Source organism: Epinephelus lanceolatus, chromosome 10 (assembly GCF_041903045.1).
Source record: "Epinephelus lanceolatus isolate andai-2023 chromosome 10, ASM4190304v1, whole genome shotgun sequence".
Lineage (NCBI taxonomy): Eukaryota > Metazoa > Chordata > Actinopteri > Perciformes > Serranidae > Epinephelus > Epinephelus lanceolatus.
In genome coordinates, this window is record NC_135743.1 from 27,639,915 (window position 1) to 27,653,818 (window position 13,904).

General features: G+C 41.7%; 1 long non-coding RNA gene across 3 annotated transcripts in view; it reads left to right on the plus strand.

The window, feature by feature from the left end:
* LOC117265980 (uncharacterized) overlaps positions 1 to 13,904 on the plus strand; it is a 145,408-nt gene that overhangs the window by 106,602 nt on the left and 24,902 nt on the right. For all 3 annotated transcript variants that reach the window (XR_004502464.2, XR_004502465.2, XR_013492221.1), the window contains exon 4: positions 3,835 to 3,897. This is a non-coding gene — a long non-coding RNA (uncharacterized LOC117265980). The remainder of the gene's footprint in view (positions 1 to 3,834; positions 3,898 to 13,904) is intronic.

The window sequence follows — 13,904 nt, forward strand, 5'->3', positions numbered from 1 at the left end:
CTCTTGATGGCTACCTTTCACAGTACTGTCGAATACACCCTCAAAAGCTTCCCTCCCTCCTTTCCTCCCTTCCCCTCCCAAATCTCTTTCTTCTTCCCTCCAATGTCGACTACCCCTCTCCCCTACCCTCCCTCCCTCCCTTCCTCAATCCTTCCATTCCCCTTGTCCTTAATCCCTCCATCCCTCCCTCCTCAATCAAACCCTCAAATCCCTCCAGGTTTTTTTTTTTTTTTTTTCCTCTGTGCATGTGTGACTTCAGTACTGTCAAGGTAGATGAAACAAGAGGAATTCAGATTCATCACAGTCATAACCTGCCATGATAATAATCCACTACCATTCTTCCCATGTGGCGGTAGGCCGATGTTACTGGCCTTTTCGGGATTTATTTGCATATTTGTTTCCCCTTTGTTTCTTTTGATGAATTATTTACTGCGGAATGAAATGACAGCAGAGATCAGTGATGATTGCTGTCGCGGGTGGATGGGTGCCTTTTCTCCTCTTTGTAATTATTCCCTTTTTTCCTGATTTTCAATCAAGTTTTTCCACTCATGTTCCCCTGGTGACAACAGACGAGAAGCCGGAAAAAAAAAAAAAAAAAAAAGCACATACATTTTAGCATTTCCAGTGGAACCTTTCCACTGTCTAGCAGGATCGCAGCTTCCTTTGTTGTTGCAATGATTACAGAGTAGGAAACAGCAGGAAAAAAGAGGAGAGAGGGAGAGAGTAGGGATCAAATGGAAAAAAAAACTGTAAACACAAATGTACTGGGAGGGCCACCTCCCACATGCAGGACAAATGAGTGAAAACTCACACACACATCCTGCTCCTTATCGTCTGACCAATCAGGAGACTTGATTAGCATTAGATAAACTACTCCTAATGATCGAATGGTGTGGTGTGTGTACCTTTTGAGTCAAGTTTGAGCACAAAGTCAAAATGAGCCTCCATGAGCTTAAGGTTTGGACCGTGTACGCATCTGCACACAAAACAACGTCTTAAGAGTTGTAATCACTTGGAATTGTGTCCACATTAAGTGCTGTGATTGTAAGCCTTTAGAAACTGCATTCGCAGTGTGTACCGGGGATCTACACACACTCATACACACACAGCACACACTGCCACCCTGTCCCTGCATTGCCCTATCCAGGAATAACAATGCATAATTCATGTCCCGAAGTCTCGTCTGCAGACAAAAGTCAGCGTTTGCATTTATTATTTATTGAAAACAGCTCACATGATGAATCCTTTAACAAACAGAGCTTCCAGTAAGCACTGTACCTATTTCTTCCTCTCTTGCTGTTTGTGTTTTGGCATAGATTTAAGTGGGCTCATTAGCAGAGATGAGGATGTAAGGAGAGGAGAGGAATGGCAGGGGAGAGACAGAGAGAGGGGGGGGAGTGAGAGAAGAAATGAGGCCAAAGGATAAAGGAATCATTTTTGTAAAGGTATGAATTAATGAGAGGCTTGTGCATTGCAAGCTAATTAATTTAACAATGAAATGCTTTAGGGATTAAGTTAGGACTTTTAGGACTCCATCCCATTTATAGAGTAAAAGTTTACTATTGCTGCCCAGTGGGTATTTGAAATGACTTAATTGCATTGCTAAACCCATGTATACTTATCTTATCTTATGCCTGATGCTGCACTCTGAACCGCCTAAAAATTGAGAAGAATTGGTACAAGAAGTCACTAGCACACAAACAGACACACACATACACACACTGACACAGTTACACTTGTTGTGTGAACAGTTTGCCTTGAGGATGGGAGGTAATTTATCGTAGAGTGAAAGGAGCATTTGCCATCCTATGCTAATGCAGTCATCACTTATTCCAGAGCACTTGCATTCTTTTTTTTTTTTTTTTTTTTGGTCTTCTACTCCACCCCTTCACCATCTATCAATCATTCAAGGCATGAGGTATATTCTTTGCGGAACATTTTATATTCAGTCTCCCCCTTAGATGGGCGGACGCACACTCATACACACACGCAGTCATTTTTGTTAAATCAAAAAAAGAAAAATCAAATCTGGTCTAGCAAAGGTTGAATAATTGATGTGTTATGTTAAAAAAGGAATGAAATAATCATACCCTGTTGGATGTTGGAGGAACATCAAACCCAGAGTTGGAGCTTGGCAGACTGGGCTGAGCAGGGTAGGGGCCTTATGTATTTGGGACGGCTGCCCTGTGAAATAATAATGAATAGCAAAGAGTTGGAGGATTAGGAGATTTTTGTTCTGCACTGTACCTGACACTTTGTGCGTGCCCACCCGTGCTTTTAACAGCATGACCAGGGTACATCTATCCTGCAATAATACATCAAGATTTTCTGAAAGTAGTTTGGTTTGGTGGGCTGGGGAAACATTCTAGTCAGGGTGCAAAAAAAATGGATAAGTGGCTGCAGTAGAAAAATGACACATGGTTCACAAGGAGTGCAGGTCTAATGGCAAGATATTGATGCTGCTCCACAAGCAATACATCTCAGGGGTGCGGAGACAGTTTAGCAAGCTAGTGGGACTTTGTTAAGAGCAGTTGGTTACATTTCCAAATCAAAATTGAATTTCTTCTCTGTGAGGTTACTGTTGCTGACAAAAATATAATGTTAAAAACAGGCGTTAGTGTAATAAAATGATGAGAGTGCAATTAAATGAACACAACGCTAATTTTTGTACGTTAGTATCTGCAGACAAAAACAACATCACCAACACTACTAACGAGTATGCATGCTGTTTAGTTCTAAACATACATTATCGACTTGGCGAATGGTTTCTAATAAACCATCGGCACTCAGCTTTACTGTGCTATAAGCTCATGGTGGTGATGAAACGGAATAATATCTGCTTGTTTGCTACTGTAGACTAGTGGGCCTCATTTTCATGGCCATAAACGTCAGCCATGAATATATACATATTGTACGTCTCTTAGACACACGCCCAAACACACACGGACACAAACCACTATGCATCATTGCTTCAAATGAAGATAAACTGTTTTTATGTTTGGGACCACCTCTTAAGATTGTCCCCATTTGGGATGCAACAACAGTGCATGATGAATACATTCATTCCGAGCTCCGGTGAGAGCTGTGCAGCCGTGCATCTCTGACCGATACCTTTTCATGATTGTATGAGGGCTGTACAATATAGATTTTCCCCATATGCAGCAGAGGGATATAAATGTTTATTATTATTACTGTTTCAGTTTCCCATTTGCCATCTGCTTTTTTTTATGTTTTGTTTTTTTTTTTTTTTTTGCTTACCAATTCCAATTTGTGTTTAACAAATGATCTCAGGGAATGAGATGCAGTGGGGGTCAAGAGGTGCATTTACTCTCTTTTTTCAAGTGTGTGGGTTGGAATTAAGATTTTATAGATAGCCTACTTTGAGATACTGTTCACCCAAATAAAGGACACAGTGTGACCGATATGATGGAAAAAGGGTAAGGAGTGAGGGGGATTGACAAAAAAGTGAACTGAAAAATGGCTGATTTAGAGTCACAGTCAAGAAGGCTTTTGAGTTTGATGACTCCAAATAAGCCCTCTGAATGAGTGAGTGACCATGTGGGGAACAAAGGCACAAAATGTGAAATAAGTTGTCCAATTCAGTCAAAGATAAAATATGAAATATGGTCAGCATGCATGAAGTTTCACTAAATTCAGAGCACACGTGTAAACCTCTTGATGGATGGGTTCGGATTAGAACAATTGCAAACGGTCCCTGCGTCGCTTTATCCATTAGAACTCCTCCCCTCCATCACGTTTCTGAGCCCTCTGACTTGAAATAGTGTTCGACTCAGGGGGGCTTATTTTATTAATTCACTGTTTCCTCTGTTACAGGCCCCCTTCTACGTAGTCCACATTGCAAGAAGACCACCTCACAGGGATTTTCCCCTTCACCAGGTAACCACAAAGGAAGAAAAGAAGCACATTATCCACATGTACAACATACCCCCCAACACACACACACACACACACACACACACACACAGGCTTTTTGCACTCTACAATGCGCTGACCACCAGCACAGCGAGAAACACACACACACACACACACACACACACACGCACGCACACACACAACATATTATCTTTATGAGGTGTTATACACCAGTGACCACCAACACAGGGTCTCAGTGTTCTCTAATCCACACTCAGCCTGAATAGGCCGCTCCATGCAATGGGGGGATTACACTGTCGGATTAATGGGACTTTTAATTTGAGTCATTGTGAGTGCCCTTGATAATAAGAAAAGGTGCAGGAAAGAATACCATTGGCTCTATATGATATTGTTAAATATGCTGCAGCTGTACATTTAACCAACTGCATTAACTGCAATGACACACACACTAAGAGTCAGACTGAAAATGAGCACATAAGCTTTAGGAGATTGTGAAACTTACTACTATCACCATTAAAGCTACTGCTGCTATTACCACAGCCACTGCTACATCGTTAGATAGTATTACTACCATTACATTTACCACTTATACTACCATTACTACTATAGGACTTAGGAAAGTGATGTCATGTAAAGTCAGTAATCAGCCGTAGCTGTACTTGCCAGCTAGTAAACTGTACTGCAGTGAGCCTGTGGCCGGTGTCATGAGCTGCACTGAAACACTGCATGATAAAATCTAAGTGGAGAGAAAGACCCGCCAAGAAAAAACACGCAATTACATCTAGCCTGTTTATGAATACAGTCTGATGTCTCATTCAAGTAAATGTGCATTTTTAACTGACTGATGTAAAATAAATGAATGGAAGGAGGCAAAAGGCACCGTGAGAAACTTTTATAGACGGTATGACTCATATGAACATTCCTAACCCGAGCAACGACGCTACGCTGCCCCCTCCAGTTTTTGCCTGTTTGTCTCAGCATTCTCTGCTTCTGTATTTTATTCTACTACTTAAAGGACCATTTGGCACCACACTGGCAGAAATGGTGTATAATAACCATGTCTACATTTTCATTCATGTAGAATTATTTGAAACTAAAGTCCAGTTCAGACCAGAGATTCGCAACGAGATGAGTTGAAATAGGCAACTATTTGCAATGCGTCATTCTGCAGCATTCTAAAAACCTGGCGGGTCACACCAATGCAACTAGATCAGATGGTGTATCATCTCTATGCAACAACTCTCTGTACTTCTGTTCTGATTTCCAGCTTTTCAGGCTTATTTTGTTGCTATAAGTTGTAGTTGCTAAAAATATGATTGAGGATAGTGATAGTGAGATACTGGCTGCAGTTGCATTTGTAGAAGTGATCAACGGTGAAAAACAGACACAAACGAGCATCAGATGGTCATTTTGATTTGATTCACTACAAGCCGATTGGCTGTAGAACCTGGCGACGTGCCTTACGTTCTAAAACCGCCAAACTTTGGTCTGAACCGGGCTTTACAGTCTTAACAGCATTTTTGTTCTATATATAGAGCGGGTCCTCTTCCATGGTGTCTGTCATGTTTTTTTTACAGTAGCCCATAATGGACAAACCATATGTTGGCTCTAGATAGGTCTGCTTGTGTTTCAGTGTCTGCTACCATAGTTCTCCTACATGCTTGGCGCACAGGAGAATTTTAATTTGGTTGCAATCTGCAATCTTACCACTAGATGCCACTAAATCCTACACACTGGACCTTTAACTACCTTTAACTACTACCTAGCAATTTGGTTAAAACCAAACCCATAAAGTCAGTAGAATAATGAAAGTAATATACTGTATAGTAGTACGGGATATAGTACATGTACACACATACACACAAAGGTATCGAATTCCAATTCTGCTACCTAAACAGGGCCAAGATGGAGAGAGACAGGAAGGGAAGAGGCCAACAGTCAGGCAGAAAAGGAGAAAGAGATTGGCCCAAAGAACTTTTGCAGCAGAGTGAAGAAAGCTTGATGAATGGACGGATGACTGCATACAGGGAGGGAGTGGAAAAGAGAGCTGTTTACCATTCCTGACGGCAACAATAGAACCATGGATTTAAGCTTAACCATGGGTAAACAAAGGCAGGCTTACAGAAGAGCATTGTATTTTTCTTTAAGTCATTCTCCTCTGCTTCTTGTCTCTTTCTTCTCTTTGTGCATTCTACCAGAAACCTGACAGCTGTTCTGATTACAGAGGACTTGTATGTTAATGAAATCAAGTTGGATTCATTATATTTTGCACAAGGTCAGTGTGGTGCATTATGATTTCATCTCCCTGGGAAACGAGAATATAACATCCAAACCTTCCAAATCTCAGTGGTTGTTGATCCATTTTACTTATTAAAACCACACAGTTGAACTTGCCCTTCAAAACCAGCTTTTCTGAAACTGCTGTTTGGAATTTTAATCAATCCCTGTCCTTATTATTTATATATAGACAACTCAGCAGACGTCTGAAACAACAGAGAGGATGCTGAGGAATGATCATTTTAACTTCTGTATCTTCTGCAAAGGTTTGGGAATTATTTGAATTCCAACACTGACATAAATAGAAAGACAAGTATCATTCTGCTTTTGGCTCTAGTCCAACCTCATTTTAAGCAAATAGAGAATTACTGCTGAATTCCTCATGCAAGCTTCGGGTTGCCAACAAAACTGTATCAAAAACTTGCACAGGAACACTTTGGGACTCTGAGGATGTGTCTTTGCTGTATCTTTAAGTTTGCCAAGTCTGTTAGTGCAAAGAAAATCACTGTGCTTGCATGACATCTTTCATACAATTTTAACCCGCCTACTCAACAAGAATATACTGTCTTGGGAAGTTTGATTCCAAACAAGGCAACTGCTGAGTTGCCACTTCCAAAGGCACACTTCGGAACTTTCACCAATGCAATTATTACGCAACACAAACAAACATAAGAAATGAAAACTGAGGTAAAAAATAAGGCAGGTTTGACACCACACTGACTTGTAAGGCCTCCATTATTTTTGTAGTCTTTGTTTGGTTTTTGTGTATTATGCCTGTAGTTGCCTTGTTGACAGCTACCAGCCTCACAGAAAGCAATTACTATCAGCCCAGTGAAAGAGCTATTTACAGCTTCTTATTCTTGTCTTTTTGAAGAAGCTGTTTGTGTCACGCTATGCTAATAATATTATCATGCAAGATATTACTACACAGATTTCTGAGGCAGTTAAAAGTGTCACATGTAACAGACAACTACCAAGGGTGCAATATGTCTGTTAATGAAGGGTCAGTATATTGTAATGCAACAAAATCAAAGTCTTCCCCTTTGATTTATTTTCAAGCTGTACATTCATAACAGTGGCTCACATGCCAATGTATGCATATTCTATCTCACACAGGCTCTGCCCTCTACTGGACTCTATAGAGATACAATGCATTGTACTCTGAAAACTAGCAAAATGCCTGTAGCTAGCTAAAAACACTCCATATCGGCATGTCAAAGGATTATTTTAGCACATTATATCTCCTGGACAGGAAACGTTACATTGACAAACTCAATATTGTTGGTCCACCTCAGTGTGCCATCACCTTACCTTATTTATCTGAATGGCCAGTAGTGAAATATGCAGTAGTGAAATACTTTACAACTATTTAATCCAATCATCAGGTAAGGTCATTATTTAACCTAACAAAGATCAAAACCAGGCATTACATAGCTCAGTTAGCTTCAACCTCTACAGTCTGTCTAGACAAATTAGCAAAACGCTTGCTGCACATAAGAACACTCAGTGTCAGGATCCCACAGTTTCCCCAGATCTTTCCGATGATGCCTCGTCTTGTTACTTCAAAGCTCAGTTTTTTTAGTTTAGCAGCTTGTAAAACTTAGTTATGGAATCTTTACCATGTTGATAGTGCATCTCACCACAAACCAGCTTTTAGGCATCTTTATGTTGTTTGCTAGGAGGCGTAAATGACAAGGAGGCACATTCACGCAGTGGTGAATTGTTTTCCTCGGTGATGGTGGAGTGGGGTTTCAGTGTGCTCTGTCTCTCTGAGTGATACTCTAAGCTTTACCTGCCAATCAGGATGTATCTACCCGAATACGTGCGGACCACACAACATGTAAGGGACTACCGCAATGCTGTCCTTCATCCTTTTCCTTTTCAGTAACAGTGATTCAGCAATTCATCGAGCTCCCCCGATTGTACCCACAGAGTCCAGTAGAGGGCAAAGCCTGTAAGAGACAGAATGAAGGTTACAACATTGTAACCCTAGTTCTAGTAGCACAAGCAGAACCCTGCACTTCGGGGTCTTGTTGCTCCTATGCCGCTTGCTAAAGAGGGTGTAGGATGACGGACAGTGCCATGGTATTCCCTTACATACCATGTGGTCTGCATGTATTCATGCAGAATTGGAGAGGATGAATGTGCGCTCATGATTATGGTAAACGCCTATTTGTATAGCGCCTTTCTAGTCATCTGACCACTCAAAGCGCTTTTTACACTACAAGTCACGTTCACCCATTCACACACACATTCATACACTGGTGGCCGAGGCTACCATACAAGGTGCCACCTGCTACTCAGTCTTAAACACACTCACACACCGATGGAAGCAATTGGGGTTCAATATTTTTGCTCAGGAGCTTCGACATGCAGACTGGAGGAGCCGGGGGTCGAACCGCTGATCTTTCGATTGCCCATGATTAGAGTAGAGTATTATCCATAAAGGCCAGCAGAGGGCTCCACATGTACTAACAGAACTAGGGTTACAATACTGTAACCTTCGATACAATATTATATAACTTTGAATCACGTGACTCTGCATATTCTCCTGGATCAAACAGATGAGCTCAGTCAGGGATTGTGTCCACTGTGGCCAGCATGTTTTTTAATGCTCTGCAATGGAAGTGCCATGTACACTGCACTACAGGTGTTGGGCAAGAATTCTGCACTGAGTGCTGATGGTTGGGCTTTTTTTTTTCTGAGCGCTGAGCTTCAGTAATGTTCAACTTTGGGTAAAAAGGCTATGCTCATCATTGTTACTTCAGCTGTTCAATCACAGTTTAGAAGGAACAAATACCCCAAAGACAAACCCTCACATCTTATATGTACAAGTGCTAAACAACCACAACAATGGAGAAGAAATCTGTTAATATACTGCATTAGGTTTCCTCTCATGAACTCACACAGACCGGCTGGCCCGTCCTCTCTCCCTGCATGCTCCAGCCTTCCCCTGATTCAAAGCAAGTACTCTACCTTGTGGCGACATGTTTACTTTTGCAGATATTCCGTATCATAGCAACCCGACGCAACCAAAGCGTCTCAGCTGAAAGAACGCTGTGCCTCCAAAGCACTCTTTAATGCTCCCAGCTGGGCGTTTCCTGAAGAGCGCCTGGCGTATTCAGCCAGAAAATAAAAAGCTTTGGTGGACACAGGGCCTTAGGGTCCAACTTTGATAGAAAGTAAAATGGACAACATGTTTATGCAGAAAGAAGAAGAAATACAGATGAAGCTGTGGATGGAAAATATCCTTGCTGTACATCTTTCTAGTCATCCTTGCACAAAAGATAAACCTGGACAATGGTGAACACAACATCTTTGCTAGAATTAGAATTATTTTTTTCTGAACATATTTCTGCTAAAACAAAACAGATTTGCAAAAAACATGTAATGTCCCTCTTCCAGTCTAAAATGCCCCCTTTTTTTCCATGTGGAGGTGTACATTTGAATATAGCTGCTAAAATTGTAATGTTTTAAGCACAAAATTGGGATGTGCTTCAAAATCGGCAAATTGGGACACCCTCGTTGATATGGAGATGCTTTTGGCAGGGGGAAATGGCACGCCTCATATATTATGCTAAAAAAATACACGTTTGGAAGAAAAGTCTGATGCTGCAAGCGGGAAATTGGGGGTAAATTGGCACATCCACTCGGCTTTACATTAATTGTGCTCGTGCTATTGTTGGGGCGTTGCGGGGTGACAGACAGATGGGTGAGGGCTGACACATGTTTTTGGAGGAGTTAAAATTCAAATGCTCCTCATGTGTGAATACAGACACCTGGGGTAATCAACTGGCTGTGTGTGTGTCTGTGTGCAGTGTTAGTGGCGTGCAATGCTGTATTTACCCATAAGCCTCTCTGTCCCTGCCTGTCTTGCTGTCAGGGTGTCTCCCTTGCTCTCTGGTGTCAGGTACACTGTCATGTTTGCTGACTGATTAAAAATCAGCCTGGTAGGAGAAATAAACATACTGTAGCTACTTTGTTATAAATAAATAAATAAATACATTAAAGAGGGGGTTTAAATCATGGAGGCGAGGTATTTATTTCTGTTTGAGCTCCTGGTATGGCTGATCTCGGTGCTATTAAAAATTCATTCACTGGTAATACCCTCCCACTTGTCCTTCTCCATCTCTCTTTCCTTGTCTCCCCTCTGTAGCGCGTTCATTTTCTCAATGGTATCTCTGTCTCTTTGTGTCAGTTCACTTCATTTTATTGGCATGGGGTGTGATTCACTGTCTCTATCTCTCTTTGTTCAGTTTTTCCCTCTCCTTTCATTCCGTGTCTCCATCCCTCTCTCGCCTCTCTCTTCAAAAATCTGGCATGGAATCGAGACAGGGGAGCGCCTGCTGTTTTTCTGACACACTCTTCCTTCCTTAAATCAAAACCAACTGAGGCGAAATCAGGTTATTACCTTAGCTGTGTTTCTTCTCTCTCCGTCTCACCCATTCTTCCATTTTTTTTTTCCCTTCTTTTGCTCGAGGTCTATGAAATCCTACACTTTAAGAAGAAACAGAAGGCGGTCGGTCGGTCAGAGGAACGGGTGCAAGTTGGATTCGAAAAGGGATTGCTGCATAAATAAAGCAGAACAAAATAAATTCTTGAAGTGTGAGATGGATGTCTGACAGTCTCCCTTCAAACACACACACACACACACACACACACACACATGCACAGTCCCATCATGTGGGGCGGTGCTGACTGCCTGGCCTGGTTTGTTGTGGTCAGATATTTGTGATTTTTTTCACAGCCTTTCATCTTAGGAGAGAAATAAGCATCGACCACAACGTTTGTCTGTGTGTGATCTTAGCAGAGAGAGATACACTCTGCAAATGAACTTTTAGGGTAGAGACAAGGACGGAGGGAGAGGGGAATAGACGGAGAAGTGGACCGGCAGGGAATAAGAGAGGATAAGATGAAAAATGCTAGATAAACAAACCCAAATAACTTCAAATAACTTGTCTGCTGAGAGAGTGAAGGGGAGGAAGAGAGGGATGATGAAAGAGGCGGCGGTAAAATAGAACCTAACTCTCTGCAAAGGTGAGTAAGCTGGATGGAGGGATGGAAAGAAAGAGAAAGATTTTTATAGATAGCATGCTTCAAAAAGTCGGCTCTGAAGTGATAGATGGATGGATGGAAAAGGATGAAAGAAGGTGTAATAAATAGGACAGGCTGAAGAGTTGAAGGAGAGTAGTCCAAAAAAGCAAGGACGGTCAGTAAACAGCATGGCAGAGAGTCAAGCAGGCATAAACAACCGCTACTAAAGACGGATGAAAAAAGATGGCGGTATGGCTGTATTAGTGATGGACGATCAGTGATGATGACGGATGAATGAATGATTGGGGGAGAAGAGAGGGCGGGAGAGTTGTAAACAAGTCTGAATAACCTCATAACAGAGACAAATCCACAGACGGACGGATGGATGGTAGGTTGTTATGCAGAAGATAAGAGAAAGTCAGAATAAAGTAACCTTGAGGAGGGATAGAAAGATAGAGGAAAAGTGAAAGACTGACGGAGAAATAAGGTGATAACCCCCAGCAACTTCAGAAAATGAGAAATCAAGATAGTGAATGAAAGAGATCACAGAGGCAGAACGAGGAGTGATAATGAAGAAATGGTTTGCAGTAAGAGACAGGCTGTAAACTAAAAAGTTTCAGATAAACAGATGAGATAAAATCTTTTCAATGAGGCTACTGTGTGAAGAGACCATTTAATTTCGAAAATAAATATGGCAATAATTTGGAGCTGTGGGAGAGATGTCAGTTTGTTTACAGTGTGCCTTTTTTTGTTGCTACAAGGCCCATGTGACAGGGGTCAGACTGACACTTTTGTGCGTCCGCGGCCTGCCAGCGACAGCTCCGCGACATTATGACAAGACTTGCAGTCTACACAGCAGGCCCAATGAACACACTTGACCACTTGTCCACGGGACAGCTAAGAAAAGAAAACCAGGCCAGTGCAAATGTAAGATTTAAATAGCTTCATTTAAAACCAAAGCCCTACAGACAAATCATCCCTGGAAAAACAGAGCACTTTGGAACTGAAATGTGACTATGATTGATTCAGCTGAAATGTATTTGGAGCTTAGCCTTGCATGCTATAGGGAGGCTCCTTTCCAGTCCAATTCACCTGACGTGTCTTTGAACTGGAGGAAACTGGGACACCTGGTCAAAAGCTACACAAACATATGGAAAGAAGTAAACTCCAAAAGAAAGCCCCATTGACCCTGGGCAGGATCACATGCATGACAGTTTTTGCTTTAAAGGGACAGTACTAACTACTGAGCAACGTCCATTATTTCACTCAGTGGACAAAAGGTGATAGTGATATTCCTGTTTTTTTTCTTCACAATAGTTGCTTGAGCCAGTTTTGTCACTGAAAAGTCACTTTTAGATGTCAAGTGTGGAATATTTAGGGGATTTAATGGCATCTAGTGTTGAGGATTGCAGATTGCAACCAGCTGAAACTTCTCCCGGTTAGGATTCCTTCAGTGTTAATTGTTCATTGTACCAGTAGCCAAATTATCTGTCAAAGCCTCTTCCTCTCCAAAACAAACTGACCAAATGGTTAAAACCAGTAAAAACACTTGATAAAGCAGTTTCATGTTACAAATTAGTGTTTCTCCCACCCTGTTCAGTGCATCGCAGACAGCCCGTTAGCCCAGCACCTGCTAATATGTGCTCATCTTATTTCTGATACAGATGTTCAGGAGGTTTTTACTGCAAGCTGGGTAGTCTCAGGTCTCCTCTTCTTCAAAACATATGGACTCAGTGATATAAACCAGGTAAAAATAAAACTGAATAGAGCAGTTTCACATCATAAATCAGTGTTTCCCCAATGCTGTTTAGCATGTTGGAGACAGGCCACTAGCCTAGCACCCGCTAATCCGTGCTCACCTTTTTTCTCTCTGGTAACTTAAGCTCCAGACATTCAGGAGGTATTGTACCAGAAGCTGATTTATCTTTAGAAGTCTCTTCCTCTCAAAAAACAACAACAACAACAACAAAACTAAACAGACTTTTTGATTTAAACCAGTAAAACACTGAATAAAACAGCTTCACTTTTTAAAAAATCTGTTTTTATGATGCTGTTGTCACGAAGTGGCTGCTATCATGGTGCCTTTATGTGAAAACACAAATGGTCCTTCCTGGAGCCAGTGTTTGATTTGTCCTTTCTGGACAACTGTAGAAAAATAGTGGTGCAATATGGCGATCTCCATAGACAAGGACCCACTCTCTATGTAGACATGAACGGCACATTCAAAGGTAACAAAACAAAACTTTTTTTTTTTCTCCATATGATTATACACTAAGAAAAAAAAAAGATCATATTATATTTGATTTCTGCCAGTATTCATTCATTCATTTTCTGTAACTGCCTATTGTGTTGGGGGTCACGGGGGGCTGGAGCCTATCCCAGCTGACATTGGGCGAGAGGCAGGGTACACCCTGGACAGGTCGCCAGACTATTACAGGGCTAACACATAGAGACAGACAACCATGCATGCTAACATTCACAACTACGGCCAAATTAGAGTCACTAATTAACCTGCATGTCTTTGGACTGTGGGAGGAAGCCGGAGTACCCAGAGAAAACCCATGCTAACACAGGGAGAACATGCAAACTCCGCACAGAAGGGCTCCCCTACCCTGGGGTTCAAAGCAGGAACCCTCTTGCTAACAATGCTAACCACTGCACCACTGTGCCACCTTTCTGCCAATATACGCTCCTACAAA